Raw genomic sequence first — 18,406 nt, 5'->3', positions numbered from 1 at the left:
AGCACTCAGATACCAAGATAAATACTAAATTGCCAGGTCCAAGGGTATAAATGAGATGTCCTTTCTGCATATTACAGCCACAAGCAGCCCAGCTATGTTCCAGAGGGATTGTCCACAGATTTTACCAAAAAGACCGCAGAAAAAATTGTTAATTGCTGAGTTTTGGGTGGCACAGGCTTGAACACTGAGCCCAAGGGAATTAGTTTAATTTCCTGCTCATACAGTTCATTATCTTGTACTTTCAAAGCCAATGGCCCTGTGTGCGCACAGTTATCAGTATTTCATTGACAAGGGACGGTGAGGAACAGAGATGAGGATAGTTGCCTAGAAAGAAGAGGTGTAAAAGGAAGCTCTCATCACATCCCAGTTTGAGTGGATGGGAGCTGATGATGGGAGCTAACCACAAATTAATCACCCTGAGATGGTGCCTCCAGTTCCAAGCATGCATGTGAATGTGGCCACCATTGCATCTATGCAATTAGGGATGCAGTAAGAGGGGCCACCTTGGATTGGTGTTCAGCTTTGTAATCTTCCAGAGACCTCCTAGAATCCCTTGGCTAAGTCTTGCTGTCTCTCAGCATCATACTTAGGCTCCATTTAACCAGTAAAACACCTTATATCTGCTATTCTTTGTCCTGAGCAGGAGAGGACATGGGATGTGTCAGGGTTGGGGCACTGGTGTCTGGTTCCCTCCTTGCCATGAGCCAGGGTGTTGAAATGAATGTGCCACTTCATTTAGGTGCTAAAGGAAGGGGAATAAAACATCTCCTCCCGTGCCTTGTTTCCCCATCTGTAATGTAGGGACAATACCTCCTCACCTCACGGGGGTGTTGCAAAGAAAAAAACGTGAAAATGGTGAGGCACTCCATTGCTATGGCAACAGGAGCTATTGAATTATCACAGATGAGTGGATGGAGTCAAGTCGAAATGATAATGGAAATGTATTTGTGCCTTCTGCTCACTGTTTATACATAGGTCTTTGTTCACTGGTGTTCCTGACGTGTGTTCATCCAGGAACAGAGCTCAAAATGTAGTCACCACTCCCTGGCCATGGGACATGGTCTCCTGCAAGGTTTTTATGTATCTTTATCAGTGTTCTTTATTTCTGAGGTCTTGTAAAATATACAAGTCTCCTCCAGAGTCTGTTTAGCTGGAACTGGTTTGATGTAAACATCCAGTCAAGGATGGGAGTACTAACCCCTATTATTTCATTGTCTGGCAGTAAAACAGATAAATAGAGGAAAAGTAAATAATTCCCCTGAGTGGACATCTGTGCTGATGCTAAAGGAGCTCCCAGCAAGAAATAGAGAAGGGGTCATACTTTGCAGCCACTTAAGTTTTGTAGCAGGAGGACCATATCAAAGCATCTGTTCTGCACAGAACTTGTCCAGCCCTCACCCCTGAAGATGAACCCTCCAGCTGGGTAGGCATATCTGTTCACAGCATCCATCTCTTCACAAGGAAGCTTTGTTCCAGGGAAGAAGACACGTTGTTCCAGGGAAATGAACCCCTGACACTGATTCAAGCAGTGAGTAAGCAAAAGGAGGCATAGCGATGAAGGACGATAAAGTTTATTGCTAGGCAGGTTTCTGTTTGCACCACTGAAGTGTCAAAAAGCTGTGGATTTAAACTCACTTAGCTTAGTGACATGGCTAGTTCAGTTCAGAAGGACACCAAGAGAGAGGACTGGCTGTACAATGAACAAAACTAGAGGTCTTCACAAACTGTACAGCCTGGAGCTCAGCAATGTTGGCTTAGACTTCTGTGCTACATGAATGTGATGCATGAAGCCAAACACATCAGTCTGAGGTCTTCAGGTCTTTTGGGAGGCATCAAAGATACATTGTGGCTCAGGATTCCCAGCAAACTTGAGGTTTGATTAAGAGTTAGAACATGGCACACTCTAGATGTGGGGCTGCATCCCCAGCAGTGTGAGCAGCAGGTGCAGGGAGGGGATTCTGCCCCTCTGCTCCACTCTGGTGAGACCCCCCTGCAGTGCTGGTCCAGCTCTGGGTCCTCAGCACAGGACACACATGGACCTGCTGGAGAGGGGCCAGAGGAGCCACAGGAATGATGCGAGGCTGGAACAGCTCTGCTAGGGGACAGGCTGAGAGAGTTGAGGTGTTCAGCTGGAGAAGAGAAGCTCCAGGGAGACCTTATTGTGGTCTTTCTGGACTTAAAAGGGGCTGATAAGAAAGATGGCGACAGACTTTTTAGCAGGGCCTGTTGAAGGTCCCTTCCAACCCGAACTATTCTACGCTTCTACTATTCCATGTAGTAAATAGAGGCAGAAGACAGGAACAGAGCTGGAAAAGGGGAAGAAATTACTGTCTTGGCACTGCTGTCTTGTTTTCTTTGACAGTCTGTTGCCATAGATAACTGATGGCCATGCTTTGAGAATATAACCTCAACAGTTGGTCTTCACGACTTATATCTACTTATCATCCTGAATTAGCCTGAACCAACGCCACAGCTTGATGTTTTGGGTGCAAAAGGGTAATTAACCTTCTGTTGACCACCTCCCTTCCAAGCTGTAGCATCTTTCAGGGCCTTTTTTAAAGGAAGCTCCTTCTCAGTGACTTTGAATCTCTGCAGGTCTCCCCTGTAGGTTTGCAGTGTTACAGGTAAGGTGCTGTTGTCCAGGCAGGTGGGCTGCTAAAGTCATTACCACTGTGGAGGTAGGGAGTGATGCCAAGAGCAGCCATCCTGAATAGTAAGGTCCACACCAGCACCCAACCCTTTTCTCCTGCTATCAAGGGCAGTCAAGCCCCATGTTTGCTGTCAGCTCCCCGTGGTGGGAAATGGCAGCACTGAATCCAGTTGTAGAGCAATAAACCACTCTGTATACCTCGGTCTTCGTTGTTTGATCTCCCCTGATAGCAAACTATGCTCTCAGCTAGCTGGTCAGGGCAGTTTTTACAGATTTTCTCTAAAGTAATAGATATCAGAATCTGTTCCTGTAGTTTTAAGGCTCAGCTGTGCACCATTATCTAAATTTCTTTATGTAAAAATCAGAGGAACAGTTGACTTCAAGGACCCCTGGGTAACATCCTGAGTTCATCCAGCTCATATAACTACAGGAGATGTGGTCTACATCCATCCCTGCAGAATAGCCCATGCCAGCATGGACTCCAGCACAGTTGTGCAGTTGTCCAGTCCATTTCAGTGTTAGCATGAGCTGGTGATGTGTTGTCAAACAGATGAGGCAATGCCCAAGCAATCTGGAGGAAAATACAGGCCAAAGGCTATTCTCATTAGGCAGCATGAAGGAGACCACTCGGTTCTGGGGTGAGAGAAATAAGCTATGTGTACACAGCCTAAGCAGTATTACTTGGCCCCAGCCCTAGAGAATATTCCTTAGCAGAGTAGGTGAAGCCACAAAGTCCAAAGAGATTAATGGAAAACCACCAAAAATATGTCACAGCTTCCCAGAAGCCTATAGAAAACTGAAAAACTTTAGCAGAAAAGCCCAAAAGCTACAAGAACTAGAAAGTCATATAGAATCATAGAATACTTTGGTTGGAAGAGACCACCAAGACCATCGCAGCCAGCCATTAACCCAACAATGGAGATAAAACACGTTCCTAAGAACCTTGTCTACTCATCTTTTAAATCCCTCCAGGGATGGTGACTCCACCACTGCCCTGGGCAGCCTGTTCCAATGCCTGACAATCCTTTCTGTGAATAAATTTTTCTTAAGATTCAATCTAAACCTCCCCTGGTGCAACTTGAGGCTGTTTTGTATCGTCCTATCACTTGTTCCTTGGCGGAAGAGACCAACATCCTGCATGCCACAGCCTCCTTTCAGGCAGTTCTAGAGAGCAAGGAGGTCTACAAGAAGGCAGAAAAGAATCAAGGATATTCACATATGTAGGAAACAAGCACTGATTATGTTTTGTTTTGTTTTGTTTAATAAATTTTAACCATTTAATATTGTTTAAAGTGGGTCACATCTCCAGACAGCATTGCGCCATGCTGAGTCTTGTTTTACAGGCAGTGAAAACATCTGCAGCAATTTGTTAGGAAGTGAACACTTCTTCTTAACTTCTAGGCAGCATAGATCTCCATATATGTCTGTAATACATGCAGAGAATCATTAAATTTTCATTGTGCAATTCTGGAGGGGGAAAAAAAAAAAAAAGCAACAAACCAACCCCCAAAAACCATGCTAGCAAGCAAAATTTTGAATATAAATGGGGTATGTTTACCTCATATTTGATATTCTGAGTAGAGATGACACAGAGGTGTTTTGGAGCTGTTTAGCCAAAATAAAATTAAAAGAGGCTTGTCTGAGAGACAAAAGGTGAAATCTCAGAGGTCTTGGTCAACATGCTTGATGGATAAATTTCCAGATGTTTAAAATAAGCCTCAAGTTATCTGATGGCTACTGTTCTAGTATAACACCACCAACAATATTCAAAAGCCTCATCAGTTTTGGTCTGATGCACTTTCCTGCTGATAATGGGAGAAGAAGTACAGCATAACAACAGTAACAAATAATAGAGATGAAAACACACAGCAGCAATTGGAGCTCACATTGTGTGATATGAAGGTTCGTCTTGATTGGATTTGGCTTTGTGGCTTGGCCCATTATAATGAGAGGGATTGTTTGCAAAGCTTCAGGGTGGGATTAGATTCCCAAAACTCTTCAAAGTCTGAGGGGTGCTTGGATGGAGAGCAAAGGTTTGGGCTATTTGCTAAATAATAATAACAGCAGCTTCTGGTTGCTATGTTTAACCCAAATATTTCCTTAGAAACAAAAGCACAGCAGAAGCCTTTGCCAAGTGGGACGAAGCAGATTTTAAATCAAAATCAAAATGTAAATGACAACAATCGGTTGGAGGGGAAGAGACCTACCAAAATCCCAGTTAAGTAATCTGCAGGTGAATTTATTCACTCAGGCTGCTTTTTAGATTATGATCTGCACAACCATGAGCAATGTAGAGAAGGGGAGGATTATTCATTATGTGGTGATAAAGGAACTTCTGAAGAAGTTTCTGGTGCCAGGTTTAAAAGGAGCACAATGACATGCTTCTTTTTCACTCGGTGCATGGCAATTTGCATCTAGATGGCATCCAAAAAATATATGTCTATGGTAGCTGTGCAGAAAGTGTAGCCAATATTAAATCTCTATCCCAGGAAGTCTCTAATTCTCTTGCTACTAAAAGATGAGAAGGTCTATTAGGATATATTAGCTTTATCTTGGTCCATTACACCTTTTTCTACAGGTCCTCAACCGACATGTCAGAGATAGGAAACTGATTGACCCAGAAAAAACATTCTTGCATTTTATTTCAAGTTTTCAAGTTCACCTAATTCACAGATCTTTTTGTCTAAATAATTACTATAATATTAATAAAATGAACTTTCTTAGCTGGGATAAAAACATATGCCTGATGAATACTATGTCCCAAGAGCTGTCATTCCAGCCAATATGTGTCATTCTGTGTTACGGTAGTTATGTCTGAAAACTCCGCCAAAATGAAATAGTGTGGGAACATATGACCCTTGTGAGGGCTCGCCAAGACCCGGAAAGATGAATCTGTGGTTAACAGATGTAGCAATGATCTTGTTAATTACTGGCTTCCTTTGTGAGTCTGACTCCACAATGCAGTTCATACTTTAAAACAAATCAAGCTAACGAGGTAGGAAAGGAAGAGTGAGCAGCATGTCTTCAGTTATGGTCAAAATGACACATTGGTGTGACTGGCAGATGATTAATCTAACAGGTTCCGGTTCACTCTTCTAGACCATCACATCCCCAAATGAACCCACACAATCCTCACTACTGTCTTTTTAGATTGTCTGCCAATAAATTATTATTTTGCACACCAAGGTGTCAATTACAGACTGGTGTAATTAGTGATTGTTACTAATGATGGCCAAATGTTTACAGCAGGAAAGCCAGGAACAAAATTACATGCTTTGCAGCAAAATGGCCACAGGCTATTCTGAGCCTGATGGTCCCCCCAGCCTAGTATGTCTAGTGCATCATGTTCTCTGTAGCTCACAGAATACACAGGACAAAGCTGGCTATTAGAATCACAGAATCACAGAATGGGTGGGTTGGAAGGGACCTCTGGAGACCTTCTAGTCACAGAAGAATCATTTTGCTTGGAAGAGACCCTCAAGATCATTGAGTCCAGCTCAACACTGGCACTAAACCGTGTTGCTAAGAACCTCATCTCTGCATCCTTTAAACCCTTCCAAGGATGGTGACTCCACCACTCCCCTGGCTAGCCTGTTCCAATGCCCAACAACCCCTTCCATGAAGAAATTATTCCTAATATCCAATATAAACCTTTCCTGGAGTAACTTGGTGTGCAGCAAAAGACAGTCAACCAAGGCACAGGTTCAGCACAATTCTAGACTACAATTACAACTATTGGCACTGCTGGGAGTTGTGTTGATTGCTTTCAGGCTTTGCTGCTGTCTCAAACTGTTTTGTTTGTACAAGATGGGTGCACAGTACTTGCTCCAACCCATTTCTAATTGAAGAGGACTTACATCTCCCTCAGCCCTATGTAGGTGAGTCTGTGATGACTTGACTCACTGTGTGACAGACTCTGGATGTCTCCTGAAGACATCAGGTTTAGTTCTCAGTGTACCAACAAGTGTGGTGGCTATTTTAGGCACTCAACTCTGCTACAGGTGCCTTTGCTGATGGAAGAAGGGTCTTCACACATGCCCTTCTTGTGAGAGAGCAGCCTGAGTATCTGAATGCTCAAAGCTCAAAGCTGATCAAATCAAACCCAGTGACAACCAGCCCCAGTGACTGTGCAGATTTCCTGAGGTTAAATAACATCTTACAATTTCAGAAGCTAACCAAGAATCCTGATTTTGTGGTGGGCTTACCATTCAGTCTCTCATCCACCTCACCTAAGAATGCTGCCTCAGCCACCGGGACATTCAAATTGCACTGAAGACACGGTGGATCAGATACACTGTCCTAGCAATGTGACCAGTATAACCCATATAATCCTCTGCATGGCAGCTCCTCAGCTTCCTTGGGGAGTAACAAGGAATCATTTGGCCTTTCAGAAATGACAGAGCCAAGTGTCTCTGTTCTCAAGTAGCTTCTTTGACACTGATTTCCAAATGGAGAAGACTTTTTGTGGCTCAGGTTCTTCCTAAGGGAGGAGTCTGTTTTTCAGGAGACAGAAGATGAATAGCCTTTAAAAATAATTTGGTTTTTATATGACTATCAGGGACATCTCCAGTTACCACCTTAAATGCCAAGAGGTGTGAGAGGGAATATTAAATCTCATGTATAAACCTCTGGCTATTAGACCATGTTTACATCACAGTCCAGAGAGACCCCCCCAAAAAAAATTATCAAAGACCTGAGTAAGTCCATGCCCAGCCTAGATCAGTGGAGACTGGATCCAGAAACTGTGAACATCTGTATTTGCACATGGATGGTTGGGAGTCGCTTGGCCTCACTGCTGGGAACACATCACTGACGTTCCTACAAATAATCACGGTTCATGATGCTGCTCTGAATTTTCTCACTGTTGCAGCTCTGCAGCTTGAACAGATGTGTTTGCAGCTGCACAACCATCTCTCCCAAGGCACCTGATGAAAACATTCTGCCCAAACAGATGATTTTTCATCTAATGATGTAACTGACTCTGTGTTTCACCAAACATCTCTTGGGTTAAGTCTGAGTCAGGCCAGAAGCAGTGAGTCCAACTAACAAACACCAAGGGAAAGAATTTGGGAACAGGAGAGAAGGACTTAAACACCTCTCTGAACAAGGCTGCTAATAAACACGTGAAATCAGATTTTTCCATTTCAACCCAGCATGTGACACCTGCGCCTACACCACTGGTAGAGGCAAGATCTGAGATGACAGAGCAAACATATTGCATCAGCTCTGCTTTTGAAGAACTCCCTGCTGGTTCCTCCCATTAATGTGGCACTCAAAGAAAATGTTTCTGCATTTCTGTAGATAAGGAGTGACTTATTTCCCAGTTTTGGTTCAGGAAGATGTAGAAGTACCTGGGGGACTAGTTTTTTCATAATACAAATGTTTGTGACAAGCAAGCTCACAAGTAACATGACTGAAATGTATCCCTCTGAAACATGCCTTCTTTCCAAGGAAGAACTCCCCATCACATCATTTCTGCTGCCTTGACATCCCTGTTAGCCATTGCCCTCTATGATGGTGAGGGAGATTCCTGGAAACAATGTGGGGCTGTCTAGGGACAATACTGTGAAATGTCACCATCTATTGGTCACATCACCTGCCCAGTCTTATTTTTTAGAATATGATCCTGTTGCTCCACCCCATGCAGGTAGAGGTCTCAATGCAAACACCCTCAGATTCATCCAGACCATAATACAGACCTTATTTAATGTTTATTTTCCTTTGCACGGAAATGGGAACAAAATTTCAAGATTTGAAGGCAACTGTTGGAGGGAATTGGAAATGAGTTTTTGGAAAATGTATTCTCAGCTTCTCATTATCTGATGCATTTTGTAAAGCACTTTTCTAGCATTATTGCTTGGGAAGTTTAGATAGAAATAGGTCCCCTGTTACTGGGGATTTCAACTCCTCCTGTTCAGCATCAGATGTCATATGTGGTTACTACAGCAGTGGTTTTTTGATGTTTGCAGACTGAAGACGGCAATGCACAGCAGGACATAATCAAAAGCAATAAAAATGTCGTTCGCCCTAGTTTCCTGGGGAAATGCGTACCATGCATCCATGCTACCTTTGTGATTGCCTCCCTGTGTCTTTTCCTGCCTAACCATTCTATCCCACTCTTTTCCCCCGCCCCCCCAAAGTATTTCTGAACATGCTGTCTAATTTTGATCACTTTTGACAGAAAGGTGAAGACCTCGGAGGTGTTCTACAGCTAAAGATTTTCGGCTCATAGTCAACAGAGAAAACCTTCAATGGTTGTCCAGACGGAAAGTCTGTAGCAAACTTGAACCCTTACTAGACATTACAGGACCAACTGCAAGACACGGACCCATAGGCAGGTCTTGGTAACTCCAGTGCTCAGAGCATCACATGTTAGAATGAGCCATCACTGTAATAAATATGGGTGAGGGAAAGAAGGACAGAAATATTAGGAGGTCTTGACCTCACTGGGAAACTGGTATCTACAAGTTAACTCACTTCAGGCAAAATTCAGCAATTTGTAGACACAATTCCCCATTTTGTCTAAGGGCCATTTTTTTATGTTAAGCCATTAAAGAGGAAACAAAACTGGACTTGGAGGTATGTGGAGGACCTTTCACTCATTGCTTGTTATCAGCATCATGTTAGTTGTAACAAATCCCTGCCATTCTGAGAGAAATGTGGTACAAAGCTCAGAATTGACAACTTAGGCTTTCAGCAAAAGGCAAGAGGCAAATACTACAGGGAAGGAGGATATTATCTTAGAATCATAGAATAATTTTGGTTGGAAGAGATCTTGGACCTGCCCTGGCCAGCATTAAGTGGGTAGTTTATTACTCCTGTAAAGTAACACTCTTTGAGACTTTGATTAGTCTTTTATAGAGCAAGTTGATATCTACCTCCAAGGCAGAAGTAATTTCTTGTCTGCTGGTCCCAGTACATGGCATAGAGATTAACTCCAGCCTTCAGGGATGGTGGTGAGTTTTACTATCAATGAGCCATTTGTAGGGCATGTGTGAACCTCTAAAGGTAGATCTTCCTATTGCATCTCTGCCTCTTGCAAGTATCATGTTGCTGCTCTTCTTATCCCATGCATCAGGTGACAGACAGAAGAAATGGAGGTCACATAGCAGAAGGGTGTCCATAGGGACTGTTCTTTCTAACATCAATTCTTTAAGCCCTATCTAAGCACCCTTCTGGCACGGGACAGCCCCTTGTCATGGCTTTTGCCTGCTCTGTGACCCCACAGACCAGTTTAGATGCTCAGATAGCCCTTTCTTTGTGTCCATGTGGCATCACTCATTTCTTAGGAATGTCCAAGAACATTTTGTCAACCCCCTCCAAGCAGCTGAAGGGCCACAAAGGGTTGTGAGGCATCTGAAGTGGGCCATTCTAGTGCTTGCATCTGCAATGCCAGCCTGAGTCCTCCTTCATTAATCCTGGCGTATCTCTGGCCCTGGCTTTTCCTGCTCACACAAGGCGTCTGTTATTTAGTGTTTTGATTTAACCCCTCCCAACAGAACCCCACAAGGCCTTCTGGAGCTCTTTGACATTTTCGTGCTCCAGGATAACTCAGCAATGACAAGTCCCACCCAGGAGACATGACTGCACGCTAGAAAAGGAGGGGTTGTTAAGAAGTGCTTGATGCAGTTTTACTCACTAAGTAGGACAGGGCAAAGCAACTCAGAGGAAATTAAAGAGGAAACATTTCCATCCAAGAAGTCTGGTTCAATGTGATGGTGAGAGTGTGTCATCAGCCTTTTTAAATTTCCTTTTCTGACACTTTTGAAAAGCTTGCACGAAACTTTTCTTCTCTCCCAAGAAATCTCCCAAGAGATCATTTCTAGGAAAATGCCTAAGCGAGGTGCCTCAAACTTCTGCCACACAACCTGTACTAGCCCTGGGCTACGGTGGGGGAACTGCAGGAGGGAAACGAGGCACCAAAGTTGCAGCTATAACAGACTGACTTGTAGTAATTAGCCCCAGGCCATCTCCGACATGCTGAAGCACAGAAGCAGTGGTGCACTGTACTTCTTTGTCCATCTGTCATACAAAGCAGATGTGATTTCTTCAGATTCACCCTGTAGTAGAAAAGCAGTGTGGATCCAGGTCTTTAGAACTCAAATTTCCTCTGCAGTCCACCATTGCTTTAAGAGGCGTCAGGGACTCTGATCAGTACAGCTTCTTATTTTCTGAGGTTGTTTAAACACCCACAACGTGGACCAGAAGAACATCCTGGATCAAAGAACTCTTGACCATCTCCTGTGGCACAGGAGGGATGGAAGGTGGGATCTTCAGGCTCACAGTTCCCTGCAGTGGAAGAGCAGAGCTTTTGGGCTGAATTTCTGTCCACCCTTATATTGCAGCATGTATCTGCTCCGGAGCAGTCATCTCCAGCCTGTGCACCCTGCAGACCTCCTGCAGACCCACCAGGATCAGAGTTCGTCACAGCTACCTCCTAAGACTTTCCCAGGCTCTCATCCATGTTCCTCCAACAGCTAGGATCAGGGGATCAGGGATTTGTCTCCAGGTAGATGTTTATAACAGAGCGCTTTGAGGAAACTGGTTTACCGTCTGTCTGTGTCTACCTGTGGCAGCTTAATGAAGAGTAATGATCCTCCATGAACCCTCTAAATTAAAGCCATTAACTGAACTGATGAGATAAATTGAATTATTGTCTCACTCAATACTTCCAATTTACCTGCCGGTTCGTCTTGACTAAGACATTGTGAACACAGACGTAGTCTCTGTCAGTCACAGGTCACAGGCAAGCAGAAGGATTCCTCTCTTTGGCTCCCCAAGAAAGTTAAAATGTGCTGGCAAAGTCATCTCAGTTGCTGTTGGAGTTTTATAACTCAATTTCTGTCCTTGTAGTCTGAATTAGTTTGAGATTTTAGTTTGTTTATTTCTTTGTTTATTTGTTTTGTTGTTGGTTGGGGGGGGTTCTTGTGGGTTGTGTTTGTTTGGTTTTGGGTTGTTTTAGAATTTTTTTACATGTTTTTTCTTGTGGTTTGCACTGAGAGCAGGTCTGTCCATGAGCTGCTTTCCCCCAACCCAAGCCTCCCCCTGCCTGCAGCTGGGACAATGCAGCAAGTGCAATATCAATGGTCACAGACCCATGGCGTGAATACACGCTGTCTTTTCAGAGACAGCCTGAGGCTTCCATGGAGACCCAATTTATTGTCTGTGCGAACTCTAAACATGAAAATACAGAGATAAACATGAGCGCCTGGCTTCAAGGATGAGCACCAGCAAGAGACCCTCAGTGTTCTCAACACTTAGCATGTCCTCAGTCCACTTGCAGGCAGCACAGCAGACTGAAAAGAAGAAATTCCCTGTATATTTTCCAGTTTGAGCTAATATCTAATGTATTAGCATGCCTAAAACTGGAGTACTCTCCAACCAATTTGATGGTCAAAGAACACGGCTGCTTTGTGACCACTTGCTGCAAAACGCAGGACTTAGAGTAACTCACCAATGTGTTAGAAGCTGTGTATTTTTTTTCTTACTCATAAGCATCGAACTATGAAAAGGGGATGTTTTGTTCTTGATGATGTTTGATGAAGTAGATTTAATTAGACAGGACATTGGCCCTGGTAGCATCATGTTAGCCCATCTATTATTCAGCTTTTCTATCTGCTGGTCCCTAGATGGATTGGTGTGTCTTCCAGATGTTCTTCCCTGTTCATGTGATGTATTTTTGTTTTCGGGGTCGATAACCTTGCACTTGGTGTGTGCAAATCTAATTATCTTTTGGTCCAAGAGAAAATGGCAGCTTGCGTGTATCTTCAGGAATGATGGATATCCTATGTCTGGTAATAGCAAAGCCACAAATTGGAACTATCTACAGGTATGAACTTAACACAATCTTTTTGCAAAATAATAAATAAATAAACAAAACAAAACAACAACACATCTGTATTATTTGCTTCCGCAAAACTGCAGCAATAAATAGAAAATGGCAGTAAAGAAGGAGAGAATAGCATCCAGAGGATGTGAGCAGGGAACACAAAGATGAAATCTCTGGTTGGTTCTTGTTCTGTGATCTTGGTAAAAGCTCATTTTAATAATTTCTTCCTGTGCTGGCACTTTCCTGACTCTTTCTCCTCGCTTTTCATTCTGAATGTGTGCTGATCCTCTTCTGCTCCTCCTATCCTCCTAAAAATGTATGGACCCCTATCAAAAAAGGCCATCAGCCCTCAAATATCATATGTTGCACTGCTGCCTGTCTCCATCAGTTGTGTGCTATCCTAGCCCAATCAAGACCTGTTGGGACTGCTTGTGTGTTTAAAGCATATGTGGAGGTTCTTGCAAAATTTGGAGCTGACGCCATCAGGAAGCACAAGGTAGACACTCCAAAACTCTGGACACACAAGGCCTTCAACAATCTCAGCCTGCTTTCCCAAAAACTGTACAGAGAGCTCCCTGAAGCCAAAATTTTAAGTAAGTTTTATTTAGGGAAATTGTGATTTCTTTTGTGTGTGTGTGTTATCTCTTTCTATAGATTTTCTGATACTGTGGTGTCTGGAAAGGCTCTTGCTAACAGCTTGTGCTGGAAAATGCACTATATACAAAATATGATGCTGCTGACAGAACTTACAGATGACTGAAGCACATCAACAGTAGCAAACAGCTGGTGTTACTCCAGATGCAAATTAGTTTTCCATGGTAGGAAGGCAAAAATAATCATCCCAAAACATAGCAATAAAGACATACTTCTGTAATTTAGGTTCCTATACAACTCCAGGACATAGAGCCTCCTGACCATATGGGAATGTTGTGCTGGAAACAACAGCTGAGCTATGACTCCTTTGGATCTGAGGTTCCTGCATTAGTCCCTATAATTAGGATGAGGCTAAATGAGTAAAACTGAATGACAACAGGTCTAACAAGCACGGATCTTTTATTTACTGCCTCGAGCGAGCGTGTCCAATTTTCATTGGCCTTTTTAGTTCAGATGCCATTGGAAGGCAGTGCCGGACCCTAATTATAGACATCTGCGATTAATGCATTTCGCAGCTGTCGTGCTATAACAGGCAGGGAGAAGCTCAGAGAGCAGCCAGCATTTTCACAGGGTGTTGGATGCTGATCTCCAGGTCTCCGCTTGGTTCAGAGCCCAGGGGTTGCAGCTGCTCTGGTTGAGAGCTGGGCAGCACACTTGGGAGAGCAAGTCCCATGGTGGAGCCCAGTGCTTGTAGAAAGATGAGCTATACCTGGAATAAGAAGTTGACTCCAGTTTTCTACACCTGTGGCCAAGGGAGGTTCCTCCCCTGGGGCCAAACAAACAATGCAAATATCTCCAGAAGCTGCAGGGCTGTGGAGAGGAGAAATATAGCCTCAAGTTAGAATGCAGGAGATGGACAGATGCCAGGAGACAGACAGACATATTGCAAAAATAAAGAAAGGCCGTGGGGGTCATCTCACACTGGTTGGTTCCTCTCCCATCACCATGGTCAGATGGTAAACCCCATGTGGCAGAAATGACAGTTGATGTCACATAGAATCATAGAATAGTTTGGATTGGAAAACACCTTCAAAGTTCATCCAGTGCCACCCCTGCCATGAGCAGGGACATCTTCACCAGCTCAGGTTGCTCAGAGCCCTGTCCAGCCTGGCCTGGGATGTCTCCAGGGATGGTTCATCCACCACCTCTCTGGCCAACCTGGGACAGTGTTTCCCCACCCTCAGTGTGAGATACAGATAGAGACACTCTCTGCTAGGTCAGTGATGGTGCTGAGATACCTCATGCCCTGCCTGCCACCTCCATCTATCTTCTATCTCAGGCTTTCTCTTATTTTGTCCTCACAGATGTCACACTTCAAACATTCCTGGCTCTCCAGGGACTCTGGAAGTGGTGAAGCCTCTCATGTGCAAGTACATCTGCAGGGTTAGAAATATGTGCTAGCTATAAATAGTGAGATAACAACCTGAAAATAAACTGAAGGGCCAGGCTGTAGTGGCAGGGGGGCTGTCTCTATATGTGGGAGATGTTGCTTTTCCTTGTCCAGGAACAGTGGCCGTGAGCCATTAATGGAGAGCATCCAAATCTCTGTGTGTGCAGATGAGGAAGAATTCAAGCTCAGCCCCCACTCCTCACAGCCCCTGCTATTTCTGTCTGCCTTTTGTGTGTGTGTGTTTTAAATACATATGATCTTTAAATAGTCATGGCTTCAGATAGTATTTTTCAAATAAAACCAAGTGAAGGACTATGGTCTTCTGGTTTTCGAGTCCAGACTGCCAGTGACTGAGCACCCTGAGGCAGGGTCTGGCCTCTCATTACAGCCGTAGTCCTCAGATCCAGCTGTATCAAAAACAAGATCCTCGGGATACAGCACCTGAATTATTTGGTGCTGGGCTTTGTTTTGTTTTGAGCGGCTGCACTGTTCCACATTTCTGCCCAGAGAGATGATGAACATCACTTGGGTGAAGCACATACCTGTTCTTCAGGGCATTTGGAACAGACTCAGCCACAAAACTCCTGACAGCATGGTGCTCAGGTGGTGGCAATGGGCAAGGAACAGGGCACAAACACATATGTTGGATTAGAGTGCTGGTGGTGTTTTACAATTTGGATGAGGAACGTCCCATCCTCCATCAGCTTTAACCTGGTTGTAGCTACTGGTTGTTGTAGGGTTACAAAATTGGTGAAGGGTCTGGAGGGGAAGCCGTATGAGGAACAGCTGAAGTCACTGGGTTCGTTCGTCCTGGAGGAGACTGAGGGAAGACCTAATGGTAGCTACAGCTTCATCACAAGGGGAGCAGGAGGAGCAGGCACCAAACTCTTCTCTTTAGTGACCAGTGACAGAACCCGAGGGAATGGCAGGAAGATGTGCCAGGGGAGGGCCAGTGGGACATGAGGAAAAGGTTCTTCACCCAGAGGGTGCTGGACACTGAACAGGCTCCCCAGGGAGGTGTCACGGCTCCAAGCCTGACAGTGTTCAAGAAGAGACTGGACAACGTCCTCAGACACATGGTGTGAACTGTGAGGTTGTCCTGTGCAGGGACAGGAGTTGGACTCGATGATCCTTGTGAGTCCCTTACAACTCAGGACATTCTATGATTGTATGATTCTAACTGCCAGTTTACCCTGAAATAAGACTTCATCTGGAGAAACCTCCTCTGCCAGGAAGAATCAATCTGTTTATAACAGATGTGACCACATCTGTACTCTTGATTTAAAACCGAGGTTGTTAAACAGACCAGGCCTGAGTATTTTCTCAATCAGTCAAATTCTGCAACTATAAAACAGGGACAAGAGAGAACAAGGACCAACAGTTCCTTGAAAGCAAAACCACTTTTCTGCCAGACTCCATCTCTGAGTCACAGGGCCAGCCTGCTTCCTCCTGTGAGCATCCTGGCTTGATTAGGCACTGAAAATGCATCCAAAACAAAAAGACAGCTCATCCTCTCTGTTAGCTTTGCTAGCCAGGTCATTGAGTGATACAGGATCTGAATTAAAGCATGGGTGCTGCCTTTAAAAGCTCCAAACCTTTCCAGTTGTTACAAACATTTGTAGTTCTACACGCTGAAGGCTGGAGTATCCAATTTTGTGGACAGAGCGTGTTGCTGACTGATCTCAAAATGAGTGTTATCATGTGCAATGCTTACCAACATGATGATGTGCTCAGCTCCTCATGTGCCAAGAACACTGAGCTGACCCATCTTCCTCCGATATAACCATTCTTGACCATGGCTGGACGCAGGATTTGGACTGGAGCAATATCCATAAACTCTTCAGGACTGGCTCCTTGACTTGTTTTGGCTGTGTCCCCCCAGGGCTGATTCAGCATTCGGATTCCTCCAGACTTGGTGCAGAGCTGGGAGCACACCCTCCAGTGAAATAACGCAAGTCTCCCTGCTAGGGTGGGGTGAACACATATTTTTCAGATTATAGCTAAGCAAACGCAGTCCTCTGGTAATTCATAAAACAGGGATGGGGCAAGAAGTCCTGAAATTCTTTCCTTCTGGCAGAGATATGCGATAGCATCATGCTGTGTAACTTTATATGTCAAACCACGCCTTGGCCCAGCTTCCCTGTGGGGATAACTTTCAAGGATGGTGTGAGAAACTCCCAGCTGCCAGCAGCCAGGGGAGGACACCGAGGTTCAGCATCTTTTCCACACAAGGTCCATGAGAACAGACACGTGCCTGACCAGCTACACATTAGTTTCCCTCCGTGAGTAGAAACCTGGTTCTCCAGCTCACAAAGACAAGTACGTGCCTGAGGGAGCAAACAGCTCGTTCCTGTTACACTGGCAGGTGAAGGCAAGTCCAGTCAGTCCCACCAGCACGTCCCTGTTCCTCACACATCCCCCTCTTAGCGGGAACAGACATTTCCTTCACTTCAGAAGTGGAATAGTCTTGGTTTTAAATCATCGCTTCCTAGAAATGAGTAGATCAGAGAATCATAGAATGATAGAATAGTTTGGGTTGAAGGGACCTTCAAAGCTCATCCAGTGCCACCCCTGCCATGAGCAGGGACATCTTCACCAGCTCAGGTTGCTCAGAGCCCCGTCCAGCCTGGCCTGGGATGTCTCCAGGGATGGTTCATCCACCACCTCTCTGGCCAGCCTGGGCCAGGTTCTCACCACCCTCAGTGTAAACAATCTCTTCCTCATGTCTGGCCTGAATCTCCCTTTTTTTAATTTAAAACCATTACCACTTGACCTATTGTAACATGCCCTGCTAAGAAACTATTCACATCATCTCCTTTCCAGGATGGGCACAGCCTTGTGCTCAGCTTGGAGAGAAAATTATTATCATAAATAATCATATGCCACAATATAAGACTATCCTTTCCTCTGGCCACTATAAATGGGATAATTAACACCCCTGCAGCCAGTACTTGCAAGACAAAGGCGTAGTTTTTTTCACATAATACAGGTTTCAACACATATGATGATTGCAATATATTGCATCCCCCTGCCCAAGCAAGTTGCATTGCTGCCATTGACCCTCTGCTAAGGGAGTTTTGCCACCTCAATCCTGCTGCAATAGTGAGTACGCTGGAGCCTGTGATGACCAATGTAGTTGCAGACAACATGGGTGTAATTTGGCAACCCTTACTTTAGTCCTTTCAAAGAGAGCAGAGTGCCTCTAGCAAAGGATGAACTGATGATGTTACATTTGCAAAGCAGGATTTGAGAGGAGTGTATTTAATCAAAGAAGAGTTTACATTCATCTGGTTGTAGGGGTCTATCAGACTAACCTGGCTATTGCACAAGAGTTTTCCATAGCGATTGGCTCAGAAGGGAATAAGGGGCCATGATTCACTCTCAGCACTTTGCACTGATCACCCCAACCTCTCTGCAACACTGAAGTCCTCCACAGAGAGACATTTCAGTGCAAATCCAAAGAGGAGGTTTTGAACTCCTACCTACTGATCCCACATTAGAGCCTTCTATCTCCTCAGAGCTTATTTGCTCAGGAGAAGGGACAATGAAGGTGAGACCTTTCTTGCCACTTGCTTTCAGCCACAACACTCTCTGGTGGGGCAGCAACATCTTGCTCATGGGGCTGAAGGGGTTTGCAGCTCAGAAGAAAGGCTGGGTGACCTGAAGAGGTGTGAAGGTGATTCAAGTCCTCGGCTGACCCTGTTCTGTCCATGTATCCTTCTTGCAGCCCCAAGCAAATCTGCTCAGCCCATCATCTTGTTCATCTTGACCACCTTTGAACAGGCTCCCCAGGGAGGTGTCACAGCCCCAAGCCTGACAGCATTCAAGAAGTGATTGGGCAATGCCCTCAGACACATGGTATGAACTGCGGGTTTGTCCTGTG

The sequence above is a fragment of the Nesoenas mayeri genome (genome assembly GCF_963082525.1).
Source record: "Nesoenas mayeri genome assembly, chromosome: 1".
Classification (NCBI taxonomy): domain Eukaryota; kingdom Metazoa; phylum Chordata; class Aves; order Columbiformes; family Columbidae; genus Nesoenas; species Nesoenas mayeri.
This window is presented reverse-complemented; position numbering follows the sequence as displayed.